We start from the raw sequence: 27,331 nt of genomic DNA, 5'->3' as shown, positions 1-27,331 counted from the left end.
ATGTAGACAAAAGACAGTAGAACTTTTTTCATCTCCATAAATCAAATAACAGCTGAAGCTAGTGGCCAAAACAGCTTATGTTCGTCCATAAAGAAATGGATTTAATAATTTCAAGGCACTTGCACCTCCTTATAGCCTTAGCAAGTCATGATTGAAATCAGTAACTCTTTGTAATCCATGTATCACAAAGAAATGGGTCCCCATTTTCTGGCTTCTGGTGACATTTCCAACACTTTTTACACATGTTTCCTAAGTGCGATAAGAAAGGGACAAATGAATGTGACAGTTTGCCTTTTCTCATGTGACGTGAAGAAAAAAATGTAAATGTAATTTGCTTCCCTCCAATCCAGATTAAAAAAACAAACAACAACAAAAAAACTACCACCATCATAACTGCTACCACCAACAAAAATTTTAAGAAGATAAAAATGATTTAGAAGAAAAAAAGTTAGAAGATATCACTAATCTGTGTAGGTACATTAGTTGTATAGAAAATTTTGTAATTTTCTATAGAATATGAAATTTACTATCCTAAAATATGTATAAAATCTAAAAGCAGCATTATTTTTATTTTTAAAACTATAAACTGGTTTAACATTATTGCTTTATGGAGAAATTTGACCTTTTCAAATATTTTTTACCTTATTAGTTTCTTTCTTAAAAATATAAAAGTACACATGGATATGTGAAAAAGAACAAAAGATATTTTCATATGAACTCAGAAGGAATACTCCTATTTGAGGGGAAAATAATGTAAATTAAAAATTCTGGAAAATATCCTTGTTATCCTAAATTCATAATTTTTATGGGGCATGTTTGCTGGGACAGAAAATAATATTCCCTAAAACTTGCTTGATTATTTGAGAATTCATATATTAAATATTTGAAGTTTTATATTTACTTCAAATGTAATTGAGGGGAAAAAGATGTTCTCTGTATGACAGTGATTTATTTTTTATTAATTAAGCACCAAGAAGCCACCTATGCATTATACATACATAGAATTAGATTTGTCAGAGTTCACATCCTTAATTCACTTAATTTTTTTTTAATATTACATAAATTATTTTATGATTTTCTAGACTGAGGTTAGCCTTCAAATGCTTCCTTATAAGAAAATAACATATGGAAAAATAAGGGCAATCATTATACCTTCACTAGGCATTTTGGAAGTTAGGTTTAATGAAAATTCAAAAACCTGTATTGGTACTATAATATTAACTTGCCTCATCTAATTCTAATATTGATCACATGCAGGTGACCCAGCCAGAGCAAAGAAGAATATAGCATGAAAACTCTTCTTATAAATTTACAGACTTTTATTCACCAATATATTATTTAAAAGTTTTGACTCCACTTGGCCACAAAACTGCTGGGATAGTGTATAAGCACATCATTCATGAAAGGAAAACTACTATATAACTGAAGCACCAGATTAGACCAGATCCAGGATGGGAGCATAGAACAGAACATGGCATATTGGTACAAGTACTAGGGCATTTGTTCTTAGACTTTCTGCTTTCATTTTATCTACCACGATTCACTCTATATGCCCTCCGAATAATGAAGTGAGTTCTGAACTCATAAAGGACCTCACTTATTCTTATCACTTCTTTTACAAGAAGCATACATTGATCTTATTTCAAGAGGCTCTATTTAGGTCTCTATTCATGTAATTGAAGGAAATAAAATTTGTGTATGGGCCTTATCTTTCAAAGGCAGAACCTACTTATCATTTAGTTTTAAGTTGCAAAGAATATGCAATGACTTCTGTATGCTCTGAGAAGCAATTAGCATATCGTGAATTCCCAAATGTTAAATGACAGCTTTATACAAGAATCTGGCACCTGATGCACTTTGAATTTATATTTCCAATAAAATATCTATATATTAAGAAGTCTTTTTAAGTAGCAACACATCAAATAAGAATAGGCCAAAAGGATCAAAGTGATCAAATTGAGTAAAAGGTAGGAAATCAGAATTCTAGATTTAAAAATATATAGGTTAAGAGTGTGTGTGTGTGTCTGTCTGTCTCAAGATGAGGAATGGGTAATCAATTAGTCCTGTTGGAAAATTGTTCTGACAGAGTTGGGTAAAGCCTGCTCAGAGGGATAAAAGAAGCTTGGTATTCTTTGTTGGGCATTCAAGTAATTCTTCACATGTGCTACCAAATAAAACAGCAACAACACAATAGTTCACTGGGCCTCAATCCCTTACTGATCAAGTGCAGCTTCACATATTATCTTTGTCCTTGGCCACAACTAGACAAATAGGATCCATGCTTCTTATTTGAAGACTAATAGATCTAAACACATTTTATTCATCTTTTTTCATAGAAGCAACATAGCAGCATTGACTTCGTTGCCACTCAAACTTGGAATCCATTGTGAGGATGGGACACAAGCTTACATTAATAGAAGCTCCCTTTTCCTTATATCAATCCCATTTAGTCCCTGCCTAGCATATAGCAAGAATATAAGAACCACGGAAAGCAGCATATCTGTCCATCTCTTGATCATTGTATTCCTAGCACTTTAAAAAAGTTGCCTGGTACATAGGAAAAGGTCAGTCATTGGTTTTTAATACAGATTCAAATGAATGAATGATTAAACAGAATAAACTAGAATCTCCAAATTATTAAATCAACCTTGAACCAAAATTCTATTTCTTCTAATCTGCCCTTTGGGCTTATACCAGAACCAAACTGAATTTTAGTCTGTAAAAGTATGAAAAACCAGAGCCAGTGCTCAATATACGTCTGAGTTTGTGTGTATGTATGTGTGTACATATATATTTTTTAACCAGGTTGTGGTATTACCAATCACTGGAGCTTCTAATTCTATGTATACTCATAGCAAGATTTTTTAAGGAGGTATGCAGCTGAATTCTTCAATATCCAGGTTCATCTTCGAGATAACAATTAGGATGGAAAATAGAATGGTAAAAAAATTTTTCTTAATTAAATTTTTTTCTTGCTGATTTTCCCTCATTCTTTTCTGAAATTATAAAGATGGCATCAAAAACAATATTTACTTCTTTATGGTATTTATATAGCTTTGTGTTTTGCAATGTGTGCATGTGTACAAGACAATGGGTAAGGGGGAGACAGAGAAAATGAAATCATTTTTGCTTCTAAAATTCTTCCGAGTAATTCATTTAAATAACAATTTTAAAATGATTTGATCAGCTCATTATTGAATGATGTTTTTATCTTTAAGGTGAACTTATGTGACTCATGTAATACTCAAATTCAGGCAGTAAGGTACTATCCATAATAATTTCATGTAGCACTATTCATATTGTAACTTATCATCCCCTTTGAAGTTATTACCTGATGTGTTTTGTTTCTTGGAGCTTCGCCAATTTAAAAACAATAGAAATCAGTTACTTCCGTTTCAACACAAACCAAAGAAAGATGTTGTCTAGGTAGTTCAACATAAAGTAACTTTCAAGAGCTCACCTTTCTATGACGCTTCCACAGCTTTTGACGGAGCTGGTTCTTGAGATGAGAGGCACAGAGGCTGGGAAAGGGAAAGCTGCTAGATACGCAGAATGAGCCAACAGTGGCTGGTCACCAAACTGCTTGCCCAGAGAGTCCCGAAGTCAGCAAAACTGAGAGGGACCTAGAGGCTGTCAAGGCCTTTAATTTGGGGTCATTCAGAAAATAAATTATCTATAGCTTGTCCAAGTAAAGGCTGAACTGCTGGTAAACTAAAGAAATTGGTTCTTTGCAGAAATCGTATTGAGATTTCTTTTGTAATAAGATTCCTTTTCTCAATTTTCTGTTCTCAGATGGCTGTTATGTGATCAGTATTGCCTTGTTCTAGATGTGGTGGAAGAATGGAGTGAGAGGTCCACAGTCAGGAAATTATTATTTGAATAAAACAATAAGATTGTCTTTTTGTTTTTTGATTTTTTTACCCTTAAAGAAAAAGAAACATTCTCCATGAAATGCCTTTGCTTTGGGAATTATTATCTAAGAAATATTTTAGACCATTTTCACTTACATATTCATCCCGGAATCTCTTTTTACTAAGCTTATGATTCGTGACTTTTCACAATAGATATATTTTTTTGTGCAACTATGTGTCCAAGGTCTTAATATTAAAAACAACATAAAAGTTATTTTAAAACATCTGTCTGGGGTTAATTACTTCACATTTTAAAAAATTTTAACAGATAAATCTAGGATATGCATATATGAATAAATTATTTGTCTCCATTTATCTTTATTGGACTGTACAAATAACTGAAATTTAACTATAAATACCTCTTTATATGTAATAAAATCAAGTATGTACAGTAAGATAAAAATAATGTCACAAATACATTATTTTTTTCGTATTGTATTTGTATTTTTCTGGTATTGTATAGTAAAAGGTAAAGTTTTAAACTTAATGGAACAGGAAATATTTCTATTGTCTTCCTCCACATCGTCACTCTTTGAAATAATATCCCTTGAATTTAATACCACTTTTTCTGAAACATGCTGTGTACTTTAGAAACACTTAGAAATGGAAGCAAAACTACAGTTCCACAATTTGGGGATAGCACATTAATGTCAGGAACTGTCAAATTAAGTATATCAATAACATCTTTTGTCTGGTGGATTCAGAATTGAGACTGGAGTGGTTCAGCAGTATTTGATCTAGTAATTCTGGGTTAGTTCTTCTGGGGACTATTCACCTAAAAATTATTATTGGTTCAATTATATTTTGATGTTTGCATTTACAGCACTTTCCATGCTTAGAATTCTTACTACTGTTTGTCTACAACGGTGCCGTTTCATATTAAAGATTTTGCATCAGCAATAAAAGATTTCAGGGTTTACTATTGACTCAGTACACAAAAAAATCATAAACCCATTTTATTTTTGCTGTGTTAGTGTTATGAAATTATTAATGTGACTATAACCAGAGTTAACACATATTAATATTCTCATTCATTTCTGTGGAAAAGATTCTGTCTGATAAAAATGCCATTTAGTTCAATATGATTCTCCTTAGGGAATCTCTCAGAATTATAAATAGGCACATATATCATAATTTAGGCCAATTTCTGCTATAGTGAGTCAGCAGTTGACCTTAGATTTCTCATCAATAAAATTCTAGTTTCTTTACTTTGTAAGATACATATGGCATATTGAATCTTACTTTTAGGCTAGAGAGGTCCTTTGCAGAATATAACCATAGTAATGTTCTATATTTGTAAAGTGCTCTTGAATTTACATGCTTTCATATACTTGATTCCATCTGATACAGCAAGTATTACTACTCCCTTGGATATGAAATCGCCTTCAAATATCAAGAATCTTATTTGAGATCGCATAGTTAGTAGTGGATCTAAGACTGGAACCTATGACTTCTCACTCCTGTGTAGTTTTGTTTTTTCCACTCTACCATGCTGTTTGGAAAGCAGGGGACATGAACTTGTGGGACAACTGTAAGGGAATGTTTCTTTTTCTAAGCCTAGAGTAGGGAACTTAAAATTAGGTTGCGGGGAGTGAGGGAAGGACAACTTCTCAGGCAAGGTCCTGGTAGTCTAATAATCCTTGGCTTTAATCATATTCTTATGAATTTTGGCCTTTAAATTCTCTCATCTTCAGTATAAAATGATAAAATGCTTCCAAAACTTGGAGTCTTATTTTCTTATTTCAGTGTACACCAAGCTAAGTTATCAATTTCTTTGTGTGTGAGGTGCTGATCTCTTCTTGTGAGATCTTGCTTATATTTTGAGAATTATAAAATCTGTATTTTACTTCACAGTCTTCTATTCATTAAACAAAGTTTTGATGGTCTATTATGTTCTACACTATAGTAGGTGGAAGGGGTATAACAGCGAACGAAACAAACACATCCTCAGCCTACTTGGTGCTTTGTCTACATATATTCATTATAGTTTTTCACTGCTGATTGCAACATTTTGTTACAAATTCATTTAGTTTGTGAAGGAAGCATGTTTGGCTAAGTTATTATTTTCCTTGAACTTATATGGGGTAAACTAATGTTGATGATCATTCAATATTGTGACTCTAAACCATCATTACGTTACCTTAGATTCCTTTTTACTTTTAAATCAAGACTTGAATTTACTCTCCGAGATTCTTATATGAAGGGCTCTGCCAGTTTTTCATAAGACTTCCTGCTTCTGTCGTTCACATCCATCCTATCTCATTCCTCAGCCAATTTCACACTCCAGACCTTGTCATGTCTTTCTCTGACTCAGCATTCAATCTCCGCTTACTTCCCTGTTCTCAGAGATGACACAGGCATGCTGTGAGGGAACCTGGTGGCGAGATTGCAGGTACTTGCCAGCAGAAAAAAAAAATACCTGAAACAAATGTTCTGTGAGTTTTTGAGTTTTGTTTGCACTCGTTGTCTTTATGAAGAAAAACAGCATCTATTAGTAGATGTAGATATGCCTTGTTAGGCCTTTTCGGGGCTTCCTTGTCACCTCATTCTCATACAAAATCAGGGGAGAAGGGAAAGGGAAAGAGAAACAGAGAGAATTAGAGCCATCAGATGCTAAGGACTAAGAGAAGGAGACTTATTTCACCTTTCTGGAGTCTGACACCATATTAGAAGAGCACGCTGCAGAGGTAGCATCATACAATAGGAAAAACCTAAGTTTCATTAAGAACTGGGCTCGGTCACTGACTAGTTGTGTGACCTTTAGAAAATGACTTAACTCTTTGAATCTCAATTTTCTCACCTAGAAAGTAAAATAATAACCTACTTTGACTATGTCATAGGATTGTTCTGTGAATTAAGGGACAAAAAGTTCTATGTGAACTATAATGTGTTACATAAATTAAGATGACATTATTTTAGGACTTGAACCATGGGAAACCCAGGGCAAACCTGACAGAAGAAAAATAGAGCCAGGACAAGAGATAAAACGTTCATTTGCTCTGTTCCCTGATATGTGGTACTCATCTTCCTTTCTCCAGCTACCATTTTATCATTTATCTGTCTTCTCCATCCTGTCTTGTCATTTTCATTTTCTTAATGTTTTCATCTCCCTATCTTTCTCATTCTTCTCACCTCTTTTTGTATATCTTCAAACTAGTGAGTTCCGTTTTAAAATTTCTCTTATTTCTCCATTTACCTCTGGAGTTGCCATAAACTTCTAAAACATTTTAGAAGTTTATTTAGAAGTTCATTTTATTTATTTTTTTTTAATGTAAGCCATATGACAGATGGTGAAGGAAATGAGAAGGAAGCTTACTCAAAATGAAAGAGCAGTGGGATATAGCATCTCCAAATAAACTGGCACTAAGAGTATATGGGATTTTACTTAACTGTGCCTTATACAGCAGTTAGGACAGTGCAGCGTGTCCCACAGGGTACTCGTCCATAATGGGGAATGGTGATGCTGGCCAGGCTGTATCATTCCTGAGGAAACCTTTATTTTGGGGCTATAACTAGACCTTCTTCAACTTTTCCAGAAGGTAGGCAGAATTTCTTAATATCTCTCTGGTCCCTTCTTGATAAACTGCAAGTTTGGCAGCATAAAGCAGAGAAGTGAATTAGTGCTGATCACTTAACCTCCAGTTAGGTTTACCTATTAACTGTACTAGAGGGATTTTGGTGCTCAAAAATAGAGTTTTATTGTTATTAGAGCCTATAGAACATAATGTATAAAAACAGAGCCTCTAGGGCTATACTGCTTGGGTTTGAGAACAACTCTATGCTTATTGGCTATGTGACCTTGGGCACTTAGTATCTCTCACTTCAGTACAGCAAGGTATAATAATACTACAAGATTATGAGACTTTAATGTACTTTTACTTATCAAGTACTGAGAGCGGTGCCTAACACATAGCATGTACTCAATAAATGTTTACTGTTGTTTTTTTTATTATGTGAACAAATGGCTGGATTTCATTGCTGGAGATGGGTGTGTGTTTATAGAAAAGAAGTTAGAGTTGGCAGATACATTGGTCCCACTATAAGCAATAGTAGAACGGGAGAGAAAGACACCTCACATGTCCTAGAAATTATACCTATTTTTCACTGGATCCTTGTTAGAAACATCATACTTGAACTTTTTCAGTATTCAGTTTCATTAGTGGAAATATTTCAAAACTGTACAAATTGCAGATCCTGCTCTCCAAAGTTTTAGAGACTGGCTGAATGTTTATAAGACATGAAGCAATTGAAAGCGCTGATTTTTCGCCCATTGTTTTCCTCTTCTTCCCACACTTCTTGCTTCCTGTTAGGTCTTAATTTATTGGTTTTACATTTGGAGAAACCAATTACACAAAAAGTTTACATCCACAAGACCAGACTGAACGGTCCTCGTGGCACTCATAGCCTCTGTCTCTCTCCCCAGCCTACTCCACATTCCTAAATGTCAATCGAAATAAAATCCTTTTTTCTTTGTTTCGCCAAAGCATAAATATGTCACAGCAAGGTCTTATTTATCATTAGAAATTTGGAGTTCAGGAAACAACTATTGATTTCAAAGGAAAAATGAATAATCTACTGAAAAAAGTTGTATACTGCCCAGAGAATCTCAAATTATTTCTAAAGTTTTCCAGTTTTCCTTCATCTTATGATGTTTATAATGTAATGCAGAGGTACATAAACTTTTGCCTAACAAAAATCTTCTCCCTGACCAATTTCATGTGAATTAAAGTCTTAACTATAATAATCTCTCATGTCAATCTTCATAAAATATCAAACAGATCGACCCTACTGCATTAGTTCATTAAGGCCACTGTAACAAAACACCATAGGCTGGGTAGCTTCATCAACGGACATTTATTTTTTCACTGTTCTGAAAGCTGGATGTCCAAGATCAAGGTGTAAGCAGATTGTGTTTCTCTTGCAGCCGCTTTCCTTATCTGGTAATGGGCTGCCTTCTCACTGTGTACATACATGGTCTCTTCTCTGTGCATGTACACCTCAGTATCTCTTCCTCATCTTATAAGGACACCAGGTGTGTTGGATCAGAACCCCACCTTAAAGATGTCATTTTTTTTTTTTTAGTTAATTGGGGTAACATTGGTTAATAGAATTATATAATTTTCAAGGATGTCATTTTAACTTAATCACCTCTTTAAAAGCTTTATCTCCAGATGGGTTTACAGCCTGAGGTACTGAGTATTGGGACTGCAACATGTGCGTTTGGGAAGGACATGCTTCAATCCATAACATTTACATAATAGAAGAGAGAAAATATGGACTCTGTTGTAATTTACTTAGTGAGCTTTATTTAAAGAGAATTCTAATTTAAACAGTTCTTTGGTTTATCGCAAAGGATTATTTTTCATCTAATGAAAGACAGTGAGGCATAGTGATAGAATGACAGACTTTAAGGTCAGACAGATCTGAATTTGAATTCATTATTGCAAGCAAGTTACTTTACCTTTCAGAGCTCCAATATTCCATCTGCAACATGAAGATAATACTACTTTTTTTTCAGGATGTTGCGAGAATTAGAAATAATTGCACTTCGTACTCTGCCAACCATATCTATATGTGTGTCTAGTAGCTCTTACATTGTTAATATTAACAATAACTGTATACACTGGTGTCCCTTGAGTGTAAGACAGAAGATACGTAAGAAAAAAATTATAAAATATTGACTCATATCAGGACTTCAAAATACAAAAATGTACACAAACACATATATCTTTGAGTATCCTGTTTCATGGAAAAGGAATAAACATGGTGTATCAGGTGCTCAATTTAAATCTCCACTGATTTTTACTAGTTTCCACTCACCTGTTCCAAGTGTGGGACTCCCGTTCCTCTTCTGTAATCTAATTCATGTTCCACAGCTGGGACACAGAAAAAGTTTGGAGTTAGGTATAAATTAAACCTTCATATTACAAATAATATCAAGTGTAGGTGTTTTATTGATGTGAGTATAATGTCAACCAAAGGTATGAGGTTAAGCAATTTAAAGACTGGGAGTAAAGAAGACAGTCTAAAATAAAGGATTCATAAAGTGCTTTGAAAAAGATTTGCTCTCATATTCATGGAGGTCTTCCTCCCTTTGTAGTCATTCATACCCCCCACTCCCACCTCCCTTACTTAATTCAAAACTTACCTCCTTTGATTTCCTAGCACCCTTACTCCTGCTTTGTTTTGTTATGCCATTTGATTCTTTATTTCTGTGAATAATTGTAAGTTTGTCAGGTTAGACAATATTTTTATTTTTCTGAACCTCTCGATAGTGGTACTGTAAGTATTAAGTTTATTAATTCATTACCATCTGACATAATGATTACTTTCATAAATCATTCTTCCACACCAGAATATAAGTTCTGTGAGAAAAAGATTTTTTCAGACCTGTTTATAATTATATCCCAGAATCTAGAGAAGTGTCTGGAAAAAAACTAGGGACTCAAGCACCTGCAGCAATCCAAGTATATACTCTAGGATAGAAAAATGAGAATGAATACACACATACACACCTACTATATCCTCATTTAGGATAAGTGGTATAAAGGAAAAGCAGTCTGAAGGGATAGAGAATGAGATGTTTCAGGTAAAGTCATGGGAAAAGACTCTGGGAGGAAGTGACTTTTGAGCAGATACATGAATATGGGGAGCTTCAGAGGATTGAGGAAGTATAGTCATTTTGACAAAGGAGAAACTACAAAGGCTCAGAAGCAGAAATTTGGCATGTTGAACAGGAAAAAAGCAAATAAGGAAGCACAGAAAAGTTTTAAGACACAAGTATGGAGTGATTAACAGAAGCCAAATCACACAGGACCTTATAGTCATCTAGATGCGGTTTGGATTTTATTTTTGAGGATGAATGGGGGAGGGGAGGGAGGAGGGGAGGAGAGGAAGGAATGGGAGGAAGAAAGGAAGGGAGGAGGGAGGGAGGGAGTGGAGGGAGGAAGGAAGGAAGGAAGGAAGGAAGGAAGGAAGGAAGGAAGGAAGGAAGGAAGGGAAGGAAGAAGGAAGGAAGGAAGGAAGGAAGGAAGGAAGGAAGGAGTCAGTGATGCTCAAATATGTTGGGATCCAAGTACATTTGCTTAGGAGCAGCTAACTAATTAATTGCTTTAATATTATTTTATGTATGCTAATCACACCATTTATCAAAATTCAAAAGAAGCCTGATCATTTAATATAAATCTAGTTCAAGTGCTGGGCTCATTGGAGCAAATGATGAGAACCATAGAACTACTGAATATGTGACTAAATTCAGATTCATTACCTGGTCCCACCAAAGCAGGCAAGAATACTAGTGCAGGTGAAGCAGAAATGTGCCCACACTGACACACTTCCCAGCAACTCTAGGTGTGGCAGTAAATATTTCTAGAGTCAATAAACTTACTCTGAAGACCTTATTTTCCTTGCTTTTCTTTTTCATTCCTCAGCACACCTCTACCAACATTCCTTTAGGTGCTGCAGCACAATTCTGCAAGAGCAAAAGCTTTCTCAACAGATCATTTGCATTCCAACTATTTTAGCTGAAAGGGATTATGTACAGAGGTTAACTACCCAGGCTCTGGAGTCAGAATGTTTTTTTAAGCCAGCTGGGTAGATCTTGGGCAAGTTAAATTGTCATTGCTACAATTTCCAAATTGGTAAAACGGGGACAATGATAATAAACTTCATAATATTGTTGTGAAGATTAAATGAGGTAATTCACTTAAAGAACTTGATAGACTTTCTGGTATGTGATAATTGTTCAAGAAACATTAACTTTTTTTTTATTATAACAAGGAAAAGAAAGAATTTTTCCTGACATTCAGCTTTATAAAGATTACTTATGCAAGTTTCTAAAACTAAATTTGGATTAGCCTCTTTCTAAGAGAACAAAGGTACATCCTAGTCTCACTTTTAGTGGTTCAGGACAAAGCATTACTGCAATAGAAACTATGAACATTCTCAGGAACCATGCACATGGCTTGGAGGTGATATGGAATTATAGAAGGATCTTGAGATCTGAACGCAAAAGACCTGGACTTGTTCCTTAGCTTGGCTAACTGCTTTACAGATGATCTCGTGGAGGTTATTTGAACTCTTTATTCTTCATGGCGCTGGCTGAAAAAAATGAGAAATGAGGATGATAATAATAACTCTACTGCAAGGTTTTCATATGAATTAAACGTGATCATATACATAAATGTTCTTTGAAACCTTTATAGCCCTAATCAAATGTTAGGTTTTTGTTGGTGGTGGGTAGTGGTTTAGAAACCTTTCACTGTTGATCAAAAGAGTTAAGATAAAGAGGCACATAATCAGTTCAGGCCTTGGCTTTTCTAAAGTAGAAGTGTTGTTTCTCTATTTAGATTGCTAGAACTTGATGCTGTTGGTTTTCTGGTTTATGTACACTTCTCTTTTTTTCTATCCAGAAATGAATTTTTAATTAGAAAAATAGAGAAAACTATTGGGTCTGGTATTCTCATGTTCAAAGTGTTGGTATACAAAATGAAGTTTAAAGAAACAGAGGGAGAAACCAAAGGGTAAGAGTGATGCCTGCATTTCATAAAACATCTATTTTGGTAGTGATAACTTGAAGAAAATCTCTAGATACCCTATCCTTGACATTAGTTTGGCAAGCATATAGCACAGATGTGGCAGAGAGAACATTAAGGCTAATTTTATAACATCAATCTGTTGTCATCAGTATACAAATGAAATTAAACCCACATTGACAGATCAAATTACCAAAGAGAGACATGTGTGGATTAGAAAGGAGCAGAGGCCTGAGAACATAAACCTGAAATAAAATGTTGAATGTCAAGAGTCCCAGCCTCTAGCAAGGTGTTGTCTACATGCAATTTTTATTCAGCTGAAGATTCTGACCAAAGACAGAATATTTCTGTTCAGAATAAAAATTCCCTCTGTGGGAAAACAAAAACAAGTGGTGGTTATGACCTGAGGATAGCAGCGCTGAGATCTGTGAGGGCCTCTTCAAGGCTTCTTTCCTGAAGTTTGTTAGAGACTCACGTGGTTTTAACAAGTGACACACGAGCTCCGTGCAACAGAAATCTGCAAGCAAGTGGCTTTTGGAAAACTAGAAGAAGCCAACTCCTAGATCCTCAAATTGGAATTGTAAAAGCAGTCAGAAATAAAAAATGAAGTCAAAGAGATTTTCTAAGCCATAGCTTGAACCCATATTCTATGCAGTTTCAAAAGGACTTAGAGCCCATTTTTCAATGGTTATTGATTTGTTAAAGAAATGCAAAAAACTAAGGGATATAAGATGACAAAAATGCTTCACAGAGCATGTGACTTAATAGCTTAAACATAGAAATCACTACTCATACTCCATTCTGTCTTTCCTCGTAGGACCTCCCCCATAAAACATGCTCAACTTTCTCTGTTTCTTCAGAGACTTCCATCCATATTCTGTTCCTCTGAAGAAACAAACAACAAATAGTATTACTTCTCTCTTTTCTTAAAATATTTCCCTGGTTCCTCTTGAGCTAATGCCTGATCTTATGAAGAGCTTCACTGAAAAATCTTCGCTGAGCAGTCCACATCCGGTGCCTCCTCACTCTCCCCACCCTGGATCTAACTCCCTCCTAGGGCTCTTCAGAGTTTCTAGTTCCCGGGACCTTGTCTCAGTTGTTTCTTTCTGGACCTCTCTCTGTGGCATTTGGCACTATTGACTACCTACTTGAACTTGGAATTCTCTAGTAGGTTTCTCCCAGCCTTCTTTCGTGTTTGTGTAACCACCCTAATTTTTCCTCTGACCCCTCAACCTCATTTTCTTTGATTTTGCCAATTTTTTTGTTTCCTAACTCCTAAAAGTGGTCATGTTTCAGAGTTCTGTTTTTGGCTCCATTTTCTTCTATACAATTATTCTTTGTTGGTTTAAAATATCAGAAGTAAATATTTTTATCTTCCTTATCACCCCATGTTCTTAACTTCATCATTGTCAGTATCACCACTCTCTTCCTATTCCAGAATTATAGCCACACAGGTATCATTGACATCAGGTTCATTCTACACTCCGCCCCTCCTTCCACGAGACTCCTCACATACCAGATGCCCACTTGGACCCTACTCTTTCCCTAACAGACTATTTCGACCACCTGTAGAATATTCCCACCACTCTCCAATCTAATTTGTCATTTCGTCGAACAACAGTATATCTTCTATTATCTGCCCTTGTGATTTAAAATTACACAAACAAGGTGTCCAGAAATATGGCATCACCATCACTACTCAAAAATCCTATCCAGGTAAAAAGTTGAGCTCTGCTATTTAGCTCTTTATATTTTGAACTCTCTGTTCAATGTGTGTCAGTGGGACATGATTCCTAAATGCCAACTTGGTCTGCCAGGGTGATTTGCAGCTCTTCATGAGTGTTTCATGTACCAGAAGTTGAACTTGGGCTTGGCTTGAGAACATATTGCTTTTCTTAATTCACAAACATTTAGTGAGGCTGTATTTTAGTTATAAATATTCTAATGTTGATGGGCAAGTTGTCTTATGAAATGTTATATGTTCTCATTTTGCTTTTTGATATTAAGAATAATTTTGATACTGAACTAAAGTCTAATTGAGAAGTTTTCTATTATACCTATGACAGAGTCCAGAAACCACTATACTTTTTCTGTATATTAAAGTGGATCCTGATTCTTTTCTCTTGCATCTAGAGTGTGGACACTTAACCAGCTGCATTATCCTACTTACCTTAAATTCTGCAACATTCTAATCCGTATTCCCACTCCATTTATTTACCTAAATAGATAACATCTTCCTCTGCTTGTCTCAAAATTATCCTATAGGGCACAATTTATACTTGCAGTATTAATAGACCTTTTCATAGGCAGAATTGAAAGTATTTTTCTATATACTTGAAATTATACAGTGAAGTTTCCTAGTTGAGATTTCAAGTAATATTAAAACTTTAGTCTCTAATGGATATTTGAAGATAGAGTGTATAGATAGCTGAATTTTTATAAACACCATTTGTTACAACTACTGAATTAAGAAAAACTAGGTATGAGAACAGAGGGCATTTGAAAATTCAGATACTTTATTGGCAGCCACCAGAATAGGTAGCTACTTGCTTCATCTCTGCTGGGTGAAAAAGTGATAAATTCCACAGAAATCTGAGAAGTTACCAGAGGAAAGCCTTTCTACGGCAAAGCAAGTGGAATGTGATCAAATGCTTTAACGGGTCATTGGAGTTATATGACCTTCAATGATAATAGGCAAGTAATAAATTAATCTTCTCAGCTGCTAGTGCATAATCATAACAGCAAATATTACGTGAAAATTAACACCATGACAGATAGTAATCATGATAGCATAACATTGATCGCAACCACTTAAGGATGGAATACTGAGGTCTGAGAGGAGCTCAGTTAAGAATACAGATATTTAATAAAAGTCTGTTTGTGAAATTAGCACAGCATTATGCAAAGAGGTTGTGAAACGAGTTTTCCACACCTTAATTCTGAAGAGTACAGCAGCATTGTCTGATACATCAGGTTGCCAATTGCATAAGTTTATTATCATCAGCATTGAGTAGGTTTTGAGCAACTACACTTTTCTTAATCTTCTGACTTCACTCTTTATTAAAATTAAATGTAACCATCACTTTCCTTCTAGCCACATTCTTTTAAAAAATAATGTTTTATTTTTCATTTACATTTAACACACAATATTAGTTTCAAGTTTACAGCATAGTGGCCAGACTTATGAAATGGTTGTAAGTGGTATAACTTATGAAGTGATTCTCCGATAAGTCTAGTACCCACCTGCCACCATCATTAGTTATTACAATATTATTGACTGTATTCCCTGTGCTGTGCTTTACATCCGTGTGACTGTTTTTGTAACTACTAATTTGTACTTCTTAATCCCTTCCCTTTTTTCATCCAGCCACCAGAGCACCCACTTCGCATCTGGCAATCATCAGATTGTTCTGTGTATCTATGAGTTTCTTTCTATTTTGCTTGTTTGTTTATCTTATTTATTAGATTCCACACATAAGTGATATCATATGATATTTGACTTTCTCTGACTTATTTCACTTAGTGTAATACCCTCTAGGTCTATCCATGTTGTTGAAGATGGCAAGATTTCATTCTTTTTTTATGACTGAGTAATATTCCATTTTATATACCTACCCCTTCTTTATCCATTCATCTATTGAGGGACACTTAGGTTGCTTCTGTATCTTGGTTATTGAAAAAATGCTACGATGAACATTTGGATTCGCATGTCCCCTTGAAATAGTGTTTTAGCTTTGTTCAGATAAATAATCTAGAAGTGGGATAACTGGGTCCTTCTTTGTCTCTGGTGATAGCCTTTGTTTTAAAGTCCATTTTGTCTGGTACAAGTACTGCTACCCCAGCTTTTTTTTTTTTATTTCTATTTTTATGAAATATCTTTTTCCATCCCTTTACTTTCAGTCTCTCTGTGCCTTCCAATCTGAAGTGAGTCTCTTGCAGACACAGCATATTTAAAAATCTTGTTTTCTTATCCATTAATCTCCCCATCTTTTGATTAGAGCATTTAATTTATTTACATTTAAAGTAATTATTGATAGATATGTAGCTATTGCCATTTTATTATTTATATTTTTGATCTTTTTTTTTTCTCCTTGAAGTTCTTTTAACATTTCTTATAATATTGATTTGGTGGTGATAAACTCCTTTAGCTTTTTCTTGTTTGAGAAACTTTTTTTCTGTCCTTCTAAATGATAGCTTTGGTTGGTAGAGTAATCTTCATTGTAGGTCCTTGCTTTTCATCACTTGGAATATTTCCTGCCAATCTCTTCTGGCCTACAAAGATTCTGTTGAGAAATCAGCTAACAGTCTAATAGGAACACTCATAGGTAACTAGATGCTTTTCTCTTGCTGCTTTTAAGATTCTCTTTGTCTTTGATCTTTGGCATTTTAATTGTGTGTCTTGTTGTGGGCCTGTTGGGGTTCATCTTGTTTGGGATTCTCTCTGTACTTCCTGGGCTTATATGTCTATTTCCTTCTCCAAGTTACAGAAGTTTTTTATCACTATTTCTTCAAATAAGTTTTCAATTCTTTGTACTCTCTCATCTCCTTCTGGTACCCCTATTATGCAAATATTAGTATGCTCGACATTTTTCTAGAGGCTCTTTAAACTGTCCTCAAATTTTCCTGGATTTTTTTTTTTCTCATTGCTGTTCTAATTGGGTGTTTTCTGCTACTTTATCTTCTAAATCACTGATTTGATCCTCTGCTTCATCTAATCTGTCAATTTCTTCTAATGTATTCTTCATTTCAATTATTGTATTCTTCATTTCTGACTGGTTCTTTTTTATGTTTTCTATCTCCATTCATATGTCTCCTATCTCTTTGTTGAAATTCTCACTGACATCATTGAATGCTCTAATAACCAGTGTTTTGAACTCTGAATCTGGCAGATTACTAGTCTCCATTTTGCTTAGTTCTTTTTCTGGACTTCTTTCACTTGGGACATGTTTGTCTTCCCACTTTGGCTGCCTCTCTGTGTTTGTTTCTGAGTATTAGGTAGAGCTGCTATGTCTCCTGGTCTTGGTAGAGTGGCCTTATATAGTAGGTGTCCTGTGGGGCCCAGTGGCTCAGTCTCCCTGGTCACTTGTGCCAGGTGCTCCAGGTTTGTCCCTTATGTGGTTTGTCTGTGCCCCCCTCTTGCAGTTAGGCCTTGATTGCTGTTAACACTTTAGTAGAAGGGGTTGACTCTCAGGCTGATTGGTTGTGAGGACTGGCTGTGACTATAGTGGTGGAGCTGTTGTGTAGGGCTGCCCTGTGGAGCAGAATTCACTTTAGCAGGGCTCTAATGCCTGCCAAGTCTGCCCTTTAAGTGCGTTGTTTGTAGAGGTGGTTGTGTGGTGCTCTGGTGTAGTCTGAAGCTGGCCAATGGGTGTGTTGGTTCTAAGGCCTATTGGAGGAGCTCTGTGCAGGCCAAAGTCAATTACTGCCTATACCCTGCCCAAGGCCACTTGGTATGAGCTACAAAGTGATCTGCAAATAATAATTGCCACCTGTGCTGGGCTTGGAGGTGCCTGGAAGAGGATAAACTGTGAACTGAGACTGGCTGCCACTAGTGCCCGGCTCAGGAATGCTTAGCAAGAGGTAAGAGGCATGCTGAGGCCAGATGATGCTTGTTTTATGCTTGTGAACCTTTGAGAGGTTTTATGAAAGTCTGATGTCTGAGCTAAAACAGGCCATTTGTATGGAAGAGCCACAAGAAGGGGCTTGGATGGGCTGGAAAGTTGGGTGGGGCGGGATCTCAGTGAGTCCCGAGGGCAGGGTGAGCAACATCGGCCGAGTTGTCAGAGACTCAGATATGGTGCCCCTCCCACCCCATGCATGCAGGCTGGGTGAGAAGTCTCAACAAGGGAACAATGGCTTCTGCCAACACTCCTGTCTGGGAGAAAGCTGCCTCTCCAGCCCTCTCCCTGAAGCCAGATAATTCATTTCCTCCTCTCATGGCCCTAGTTCCTTTCAAGCTGCTGCCCCAGTGCTGGAGCTCAGCAAGTGAATCTGTCAACAAGTAGGTCTGAACGTGGGCTCTTTAAGAAGACCACCTACGACTCCCCCAGCCTTCCATCTCACTCAGCCGCAATCTCCTCTGATTTTCACAGCCAGAAGTTTAGTGACTTCTGTCCCTGGCACTGGGGACCCTTCATTCCTCAGAGGTGGACCTCCACAACCAAGACATCTCTCCTGATTTTTAACCACCACACATAGGTGTGGGACCAGCTCATTCGAAGTCTTTGCCATTCTACCAGTCTCCAGGTGGCTTCTTTATATTTTTAGTTATGGAACTTCCATTCAGCTAGACATCAGGCAATTTTCAATGATGGTTGTTCTGTAGTTTAGTTGTAATTTTGATGTGATTGTGAAAGGACCTGGACAGTGTTTCCTTACTCTGTCTTGACTGGAAGCCCATCTACACTTTGTTATATATCATTCATCAGTGGAAGAGGCATTGTCAGGATTGAGTGGAGACCTTGGCTTTAGGTTCAAAAATGACAGAGCCCCATTTCTTGTCCTTTTTCCTTTATTCTTTCCTGTATCCTTTTCTCTTTACCCTTCCCTTTCTTTTATCCATAATGAATTATGCTAATATTATGCACATTTGGAATTATTGGAGTTGATAGAAATTATGTCATTGTCCTTTAAAATCTCTTGACGTTGTCCCATCATCACCTAGAAAATAAAGCCCAGTCTTGGAAATGTGGTCCTTAAGTTTCTTCTGTAATTACCCCCTGGCAATTTCTCCAGCTACAATGCTTCCTACTTCCTGCCTTACACATTATTCTCTGCAGCACCTACCTACCCTTATCTCTCATTATATCTTTCTTTCAACTAACAAACTTGTCGGTATTGTCATTCAGAACTCAAACAAACCGGGCATCATATTTCATTCCGAAGACCTGGAAACCCCATTTAATGAATGCATCATTTGCAATATCAAGGTTTAATTTTTTTTTTAATTCATTACCTAAATTTTATGTATGTGTGTAAATCCAGTGATCCCTCCATTCTTAACATAAGAGGCCAAGAGGGTTGCCACCAGTTTTGTATAAATTTCACCTCCAATTTTCATGTGAGAATTTACACCATTGTCCTTAAGAGAATTAACTGTTCTGATAAGAAAAACAGAGCTACCATTTATTTTTTAACGTTCCCAGGTCAAGCACCAACACAAACTGAACACATTCAGTTTTCAACAAATGGTTTGACCAACTGGCTGGCTGTCCAGCAATGCACTAAGAATAATCACTAACCTTTATTCTGGACATGATAACAAACTTTCAAAGCTTATCTGAGAATTGGCATGATTTTGAAGCCTAAATATTAATGATTGAATTCTTATTTTTAAAAAGAAAATGATTAAATTCTTATTTTTAAAAAGTCCAAAATATTTAAAGACCTGAACAAACCAAAATTGAGGCATATATATACCAATATGGTAACTGGATATCTTGTGTGTTCTTTGCTCTTGAATTCAGTTTTCTAAGGATGATGATAAGAGCTGGGTTCATAAAATTCATCTTCTTGGCTGCTTTTTTTTTTTCCTAGTTCATACCTTTTGTTTTTTATAAAACATCCCATCCAGTAATCAGAAAACTTATCTTCCAGTTGCCACTCCTAGTAATTTTTCTTTGAGCAAGTCCTTTAACCTCCCTGACCCCTAGTTTCCAAGACCGTAAATGTATGGAATTATTATAAATTATCTACTATTTCTTTTATAGTTCCATTACTAATTGACAAAGTTAAGGACATCTAAAAGTAGATAGATTTTACAATTTTATAGAATTTTTAATTTCTAAAAATCAGTGTTCTTGTTAACATGTTTCTGATCTAACAGAAAAAAAAACAGTATAACAAAGCTAGATTAATTTTATACTAGCTTAAAAAAACTTTTTATATGGCATACTCATGTGTTTTCTTCACTTAAGACATCACCCAAGTAAAGGCTAATTTGTAAAACTTTTAACATACAGCAAAGCCAGCTAGTAATAAGCCTTATTAAAATAGTATTGTCTAAGTGTCATGGAATAATACCTAGCACTCTTATTATCAAATTATTGGCTCAGTCAGCTAATGTCTGGTAGATAAAAGAAAATTGTATTTAACTCAGGTCATCTCATTGTTGCAGCACTTATCTATGCTCTATGATGTTAGGGGAGTTTCAAAGCTACTCTAGAGCAGGATTTTTCTTGCTTGAGGTCTTAGGTGGAATAACTCTCACTAATGCTAGCCCCATGTATCTGAGACTGCCACCATTATCCCCCTCTTTTTTAAAATAATAAAAGAACTACTTTTATCTTTATCTGGAGCATAGCCTCATGGTTTAAAAGCAAACAAACCCAACATGGCCCAGAATCCCTTTCACCTAAATCTGTACATGTCCTAGTCAATGAAACACAAGCAGAAGTGATATATGTGACTCGAAAGAAGTATCCTTAATAAAAGGGAGAATGTTCTCTTTCCATTTATGTTTTCGTTGTGGCTTGAATGGAGATGGTCTGACTGAAGCTAGATCAGCATATTGGTGCTTGACCTGGAGATCATGCATGATAGAGCAAGAAAGGAAGGAACTTGGATCCTGATACAGTACAGTGTTATATCAGCCCTGAATATTATGTGAGAAAGAGTATTATCCGGGGGTTTCTGCCAAGTCTAACCCTATAAAACCTTAGTATTTTTTCAATACATCTAAGTGCCAAGCACTGCATTAGCATTTTACCTGTATTATATTATTTAATGTTACAGCAACTCTATGAGGTAGGCAATATCAGAAGAGATGCAAACATTGAGCTTAAAAAGGCTAGCTTGTCCAAGTAGAAGCTCTGGACCCTCTCTGTCATTGATTATGACTTTACCTTGCTCTGATATATATTATATTAGATATTTATTAGTTTATATTATCATCTGCTTCCCACTCGAATGTATGGGCAGGAACACAGCTTTGTTCACTGCCATATTTCCAGGACCTACAACTGGGCCTGAAAAAGTACATATTGAACGCATGAATAGATGACTCAAAAACCCATACTCATAACCACCAAATTACATTTCTATCTACTGTTTAATTTTTTATGACAAATTCTGTATTGGTTACAACTAGGTTACATGTGTTTTATATATTCCATCATTTTTTCTTTGATTATGGGATAAACATTTAGAAATTGCATAATCAAGAGGAGAGAAAACTCAAGAATATATTTTATTATTCTATTAAGTAGAATTATTTCTATTCTTAAATATAAAAGAAGTTTAATATTTTCTGACCTCTGTAAGTTCTGGTGTAGGACTACAATTAACTTCCAGTATTGATATAGTGAATTTGCAAGAAATCAAATGAGGTTGCAATAACCACACTTAGAACCATAAAGCATCTGAAAAGGTATCAAAACTCATTCTGCTTGTTACATATTTGCCTGTGAAATGTACTCGATGATAGCCTTTTCCCATATTGCCCTCTAATTAGCTTTGCTGAATTGGTGAAAACCTGTCGCATGCAGATACATTAAAAAAATTAAAGTAGGCGCATGAGTTCATTCAGCCTAAATTGGGAGAAGCAAGAGACTTTTTATTTAAGAGTAATTCAGACTGTGCTATTTTGAGTACCCATTTTATGCAGAGCTCTGAATTTTTCATACGATGACCTAACGAGAGCTAATTTACAACAGTTCAAAATGAATTTAAGGCTAAAGGTGACTATCTGTTGTATTTTTTTTCTATAAAAGTTTTATTTGAAAAAGGAAGAAAAAGAGACTCCCTAGTAGAAACTGACATATGCTCTTTTCTTTTATTCCTCCAGACTAATGTACGTTTGTAAAATTGCACTCCTTGACTGTAAAGTTCCTTCCTTGATTTGGTAGGCAGAATATTTGAAATATTTAATTGGCCAGTTATTCCTATTTCAAATCCCATTGCAAATGATGAAACTACTGGTTTAATAAGAAAACTTAATGTGTTAGAAAAGAGGAATGGGTAGTTTTTGATAAGAGTTTTTGCATGTAACCTTTACCAGCAACTCTGAACCAGTTTTTCATCTTACTGATTTTAGAAATTTCTCATTGATCTGTGGGCCTGAGATGCCTCTTGTAGCAGTAAATAGCTGGTGGGAGGTAGCAGGCTTTATTTTAGTTTTAAATTTATAAAGGAGTGAAAGGAAAAAATATGATCTTGTATAATGAAGCTGATACATAGCTTGACAAAAGTGTTTCTGTAATATGATCAAATAATGTTTCAGTTTAACCCACTAATCTAATGAGATACCTGAGTAGGTGCAAGCTATAAATAAGGTATTCATTTCACAGAGAAGTCACTTTATTTTTTGATGAAGTGAATGCAACTACTTAGCACAAAATTAAAGTGTATTCACATGAACGAATTCAGCTATTTGTTCATATCTCTCTCATTCCTTCTCAAAAAAAGAAAAAAGCTTTCACATCGACATAATTTTCTTCTCTATATGTTCTTGGAATGAGAAAAGTTCAACAAACAATTAATTTGCTCTTAACGCTCACACTGCATTTACCTTATGAGTAACATACCTGTGCACTGGTCCCCAGGGAGCTTAGTTCCAAAGTGATAAATGTGAATGGGAGATAGGAGTATGCATTGCTTCAGCAAACCTTACTGGCAATCACTACTTTTGCATGATTTAGGATTATTACTGAGTTTTGTTTTTAGAAATTAATATTTACCATATATTAGCTTTTGAGTAAAGAAATCATCACACAGAATATTTTCTGGCTACATGGAATTGTCCCTTAGGTTTTGTGACATTTTTGGAACTTTTTTTTTTTTATATTTATCATAAGACAATTTAGACCCCTATTCCTAGCAGAAGTACAGAATATTATAATATTATACAGAATATTATTTTGCTTGATACACTCCTGGCTTCTTCCCTCCACTTCTACTTTTTCATTTCTATTTTTGTTTAATGTTATTTTTATCTTTCATTGTATATATTTAAACATCACCTTAAATCTTTCTATAACCAAAAGGGTAAAGCTAGATTAATAGATGGATCAATAAATAGATCAATAAAGAGGATATGAGGCAGCATTAACTGTTTTAAAGTTTTTGAATTTTGTAGTTTATTTGCTAGATATTTACTATCTGATGTGTTCAAAACTATATGTTGTGGTTCCAGGTAGAATAATAATCTCGATGAAAGCCTGAAAATTGAGTAGGGTTGAAAAATGCCTCCATAAGCTACCATTGTACAATATGCTATTTGCTCTAAACAATGTATAAAAAATAGCTGTTAGAACAGAAAGAGCCCTGCGGCCCTGAGGTTTGACCTGGGCAAAAGACGGAAGGACTGTTACCATGCAGGTGGGAGAAGAAGGAAGAACAGTGTCTGCAAAGACACAGAGACATGAATGTGCATAATGGATGTGAATATCTGTAATTCCCATTTTATTCTATCATTTGGGGAGTGGTATTGCACTGGGATGGTTGGCCTAATAAATGACCATGTATGGTACTGAAATGGGTTCTCAGCAGCCCTTGAATGCTGCAGTCAGTGCCACTTGACAAGATACTAAGTTAAAGCATCCTCTGTGCCTGCTGATTCAGATCCATTTTATTTTTGTGCTAGGCAAAGAGACTGCCTTTATATTGTTGGTTAGGCATCATATTCAAGAGCTACACTGTATTTGTGGAAGGAAATTCTGGCAAAGATCAACCTAAAAAGTAACTAAAACACCAGCCAGTGTGGTGACAGACATTAGCTGTATAGACTTGACTCTCAAAAGCTGCGAAGATTTAAGATTAAGATGAGCACTCTCCAGTGGAGCAGTGGGGAGTTGCTTTAAAAGATGCTGGGTGTTAAGAAGGAAAAAAAAAAAAGCTTCCTATCCTTATAAGAAGTCCCCAGAATCATTTGTGTCTTAATTTCTAAAAGAGCACATATATTCAAAAGAAAATACATCTCCCCAAAAGATGCTTCTTAATTACAGATAGAAAAAGTAGAGTAAACTGTTAGATGCAGGCTTTACCAAGTGATCATAGTTAACATTATCAGAAATAAGGCCTACATATAGCATGTTCTTCCCAATAAGCTAGCTACCCTAAGAAAGGCAAAACATCACTTCTATGACATGCCTGTCAAAAATGTGTAACTTCAATCCATTCTTAAGAAAATGCACACACATCTATATTAAGGGACATTCTACAAAGTAAGTGGTCAGAACTCTTCACAATCGTCAAAATCATAAAAGATAAAGAATGAGAACTGTCCCAGATAAGAGACTGAGGAGATATGACAACGGATGCAGTGTAGGATACAGATTGGATGCTGGATCACAAAAAGGATAGTAGAGGAACAGTTGATGAATTTTGAATAAGGTTTGGAAATTAGCTAATAGTATGTGCTGCAAAGTAACAAAAATTCAGTCAAATAAATTTTTAAAATCTAATTGATTGCAAGGATTCATGAATCCAGCAGCATCCTATCTAGTTAATAGAGAGGTGCTCCAAGAACTTGTACAAATGAAAGGTTTCTACACCTAGAAACAGGACAGGACAAGAAAGTTGTTAGCAAAAGAAAATAAAGGACTGTTTCAGGCAAAGTCGCCTTTCTTTGGGGTAAGGATGTAGCAAGGGTCTTAACAGGCAGATTACCTCACTAGCGTTAATTAGGAATTCCAGACTGATTTAAGGTCACATTCTTGAGGGGGCGGGCGGGGAATGCTGAAGATGCAATGAAGTCTTGGTTTGTTTTCCTGGGAGGGAGCTACTCCACCTTGGACCTGTTGTTTCTTTTTCCTAACAGCGCTAATGTTAATTTCACGATTTGAATTAATTGTACTATGGTCATATCAAATTAATATATGAGGGAAAGCTGGGTGAAGGATACACAGGAATTCTGTATACTAGTTTTGCAATTTTTATGTCTAAAATTGTTTCAAAATAAAATTTAAAAAGAACATATAAATTCTTCCATTCTCTTTTTTTCTTAGTCCTAACTTCAAAAAAAAAAGATGACAAAATTAATCTAAACCTACATATATTCACCTTATGTTTATTGCTTTCAAAAGTTAGGTATTTTCTTTTTAGAAAAATATTAACTAAACTCAAGGTTTTGTTGTTTTTGTTGTTTTTCCCTTGAATAAAGGGTTTTAAGACTTAGAGGAGACCTAATGCAGCCTATCACCTCAATTTACATTAGAGACATTTTAAGGGCTTAAGGGGAGAAAAAATTTTAGACTGTATTGGTGATGGCATTGTTCATTCTCCCATAATATTTTTATAGCTGATTTAAAGGCCTCATTCCTCAGTTAAAAAAAAAAAAATTTCTTTTACTTCTTATTAGAAGGGGAGATGTATGAGTGGCTCTCTTTCACATAATGAAATTAATTTCTTAGGTCCTGATAGTTAGAATGTCGCTAGCCCTTTCATTCTTTTTCACAGTTTATGTAGGTTGTTGTTAAAATTAATTTATACCTTCTGAACTGATTTATCTACCTTGACTACTTTCAGAATGCAAAGATTATTTTCAAAATCTTCTGCTGGTATAGGAGATTATAGTCTAAATAAAAATATATTTTGCCCAACATGTTTTTAGGCTGCTTCTAGATACTGACCTTATTTTAAATATCAATGATTTTGGCAACAGAGTGTCTTATTCACCTCCCAAAAAGTATAGTAAATACCTGATATAGTTTACATTTTATTAAATGGATGGATAAATGCAAGGCCCTCCATTAATGAATTTGCTTGATTGGAAGCCCCTAATGGGTCTAAACAGAACTATTTTCCATCTGCAAAGGCTCCTGCCTGGGGTCATTTGCATTTGAATACCCAGAATTAGTGAGAAAATTTGCTTAAGACTGATTCAAGACCAAGGTTCCTATGGAGAAGCTAAGTAATTTGAAGAGCTTTTAACACCTTGTTAAGGGAGGAATCACCCACAGGGCCTTGTTGGGGTTATCAGTGGGTGCCCCCCAGGCCACCACCCAGACAAAGAAGGACACGAATATAAGAAAGGCTGAGCCAGCACCTGGTGCAATGCCTGAGGCTGAGTCTAAGACTGCAAGAAAGTCTACAACCACAGAATCAAACCAGGGGAAAGAGAAAACATTAGAATATAGAGTCCCCTGAGCAAGGCTATTCCAAGAACACATTGAATGTAGCTCTCATGGATGTCAGTTCGGCAAAAACAGAAAAATAGTCCAAAGAGCCCTAAAAGGGTCCCATTGTTACTATTGAGAAGATCAGCATTCCGGTAATACACAAAAACCTCTGATAAGGAAATGAATTTCAACTCAGTGAATATGAGAAATATAGGTTTATTAAAAGCCCATTAAGTACCCCTTGAATAAGGGACGGGTTACAGCCAGGGAAGATAGAGACTGTCACCCCGGGGGAGGGAGAGATCTGCTTTATATTTAGGGCTGTGATGGGTGGTTACAAAGACTTTCTTAGGTGATTGGCAAGCGAGGTAATTTTGGTTGACAGTTGGCCTCTATATGTCTTTGCCTAGTGCGCATGTGCATACCCAGAATTCAATCTGTTACAATTAGATTCATGAACTTCCAGTATTATACTGAAGATTAAATTGTAGGCAAATTAAGGTAGTACCTTCTGCGCAGGCGTCTGTGGCTGGATTAGGCCAGCTAAAACTATGACCATCCTGTTCTTTGCCTCTGGGGATGCAGGACGGATTCTCTAACTACTAATAGGGTGTTCTTTGGGTAGCCTCTAGGCTGGGCCCCTATTGCTTTGTTCTCCCTGCCACCCATGCATGTCTGACTAGCTACCTAACACCATGAAATCCCAAGGCAGAAAGAATCTACTTGAACAGAATAATTACAAAGAGCCTACTCATTGGTAGTGGACAGACAGTGATCAGATTTCAGGGGCAGGGAATCCCAGTGGTTTTGATGTTTAAACAGTGGTCTT

The 27,331-nt window shown here is 35.7% G+C and overlaps 1 protein-coding gene across 7 annotated transcripts in view; it reads left to right on the top strand.

Annotated features, from left to right (window-relative positions):
- ADGRB3 (adhesion G protein-coupled receptor B3) overlaps positions 1-27,331 on the top strand; it is a 654,835-nt gene that overhangs the window by 470,125 nt on the left and 157,379 nt on the right. The window lies entirely within an intron of this gene.

This window comes from Pteropus medius, unplaced genomic scaffold (genome assembly GCF_902729225.1).
Source record: "Pteropus medius unplaced genomic scaffold, Ma_sr-lr_union100, whole genome shotgun sequence".
Lineage (NCBI taxonomy): Eukaryota > Metazoa > Chordata > Mammalia > Chiroptera > Pteropodidae > Pteropus > Pteropus medius.
This window is presented reverse-complemented; position numbering and strand designations above follow the sequence as displayed.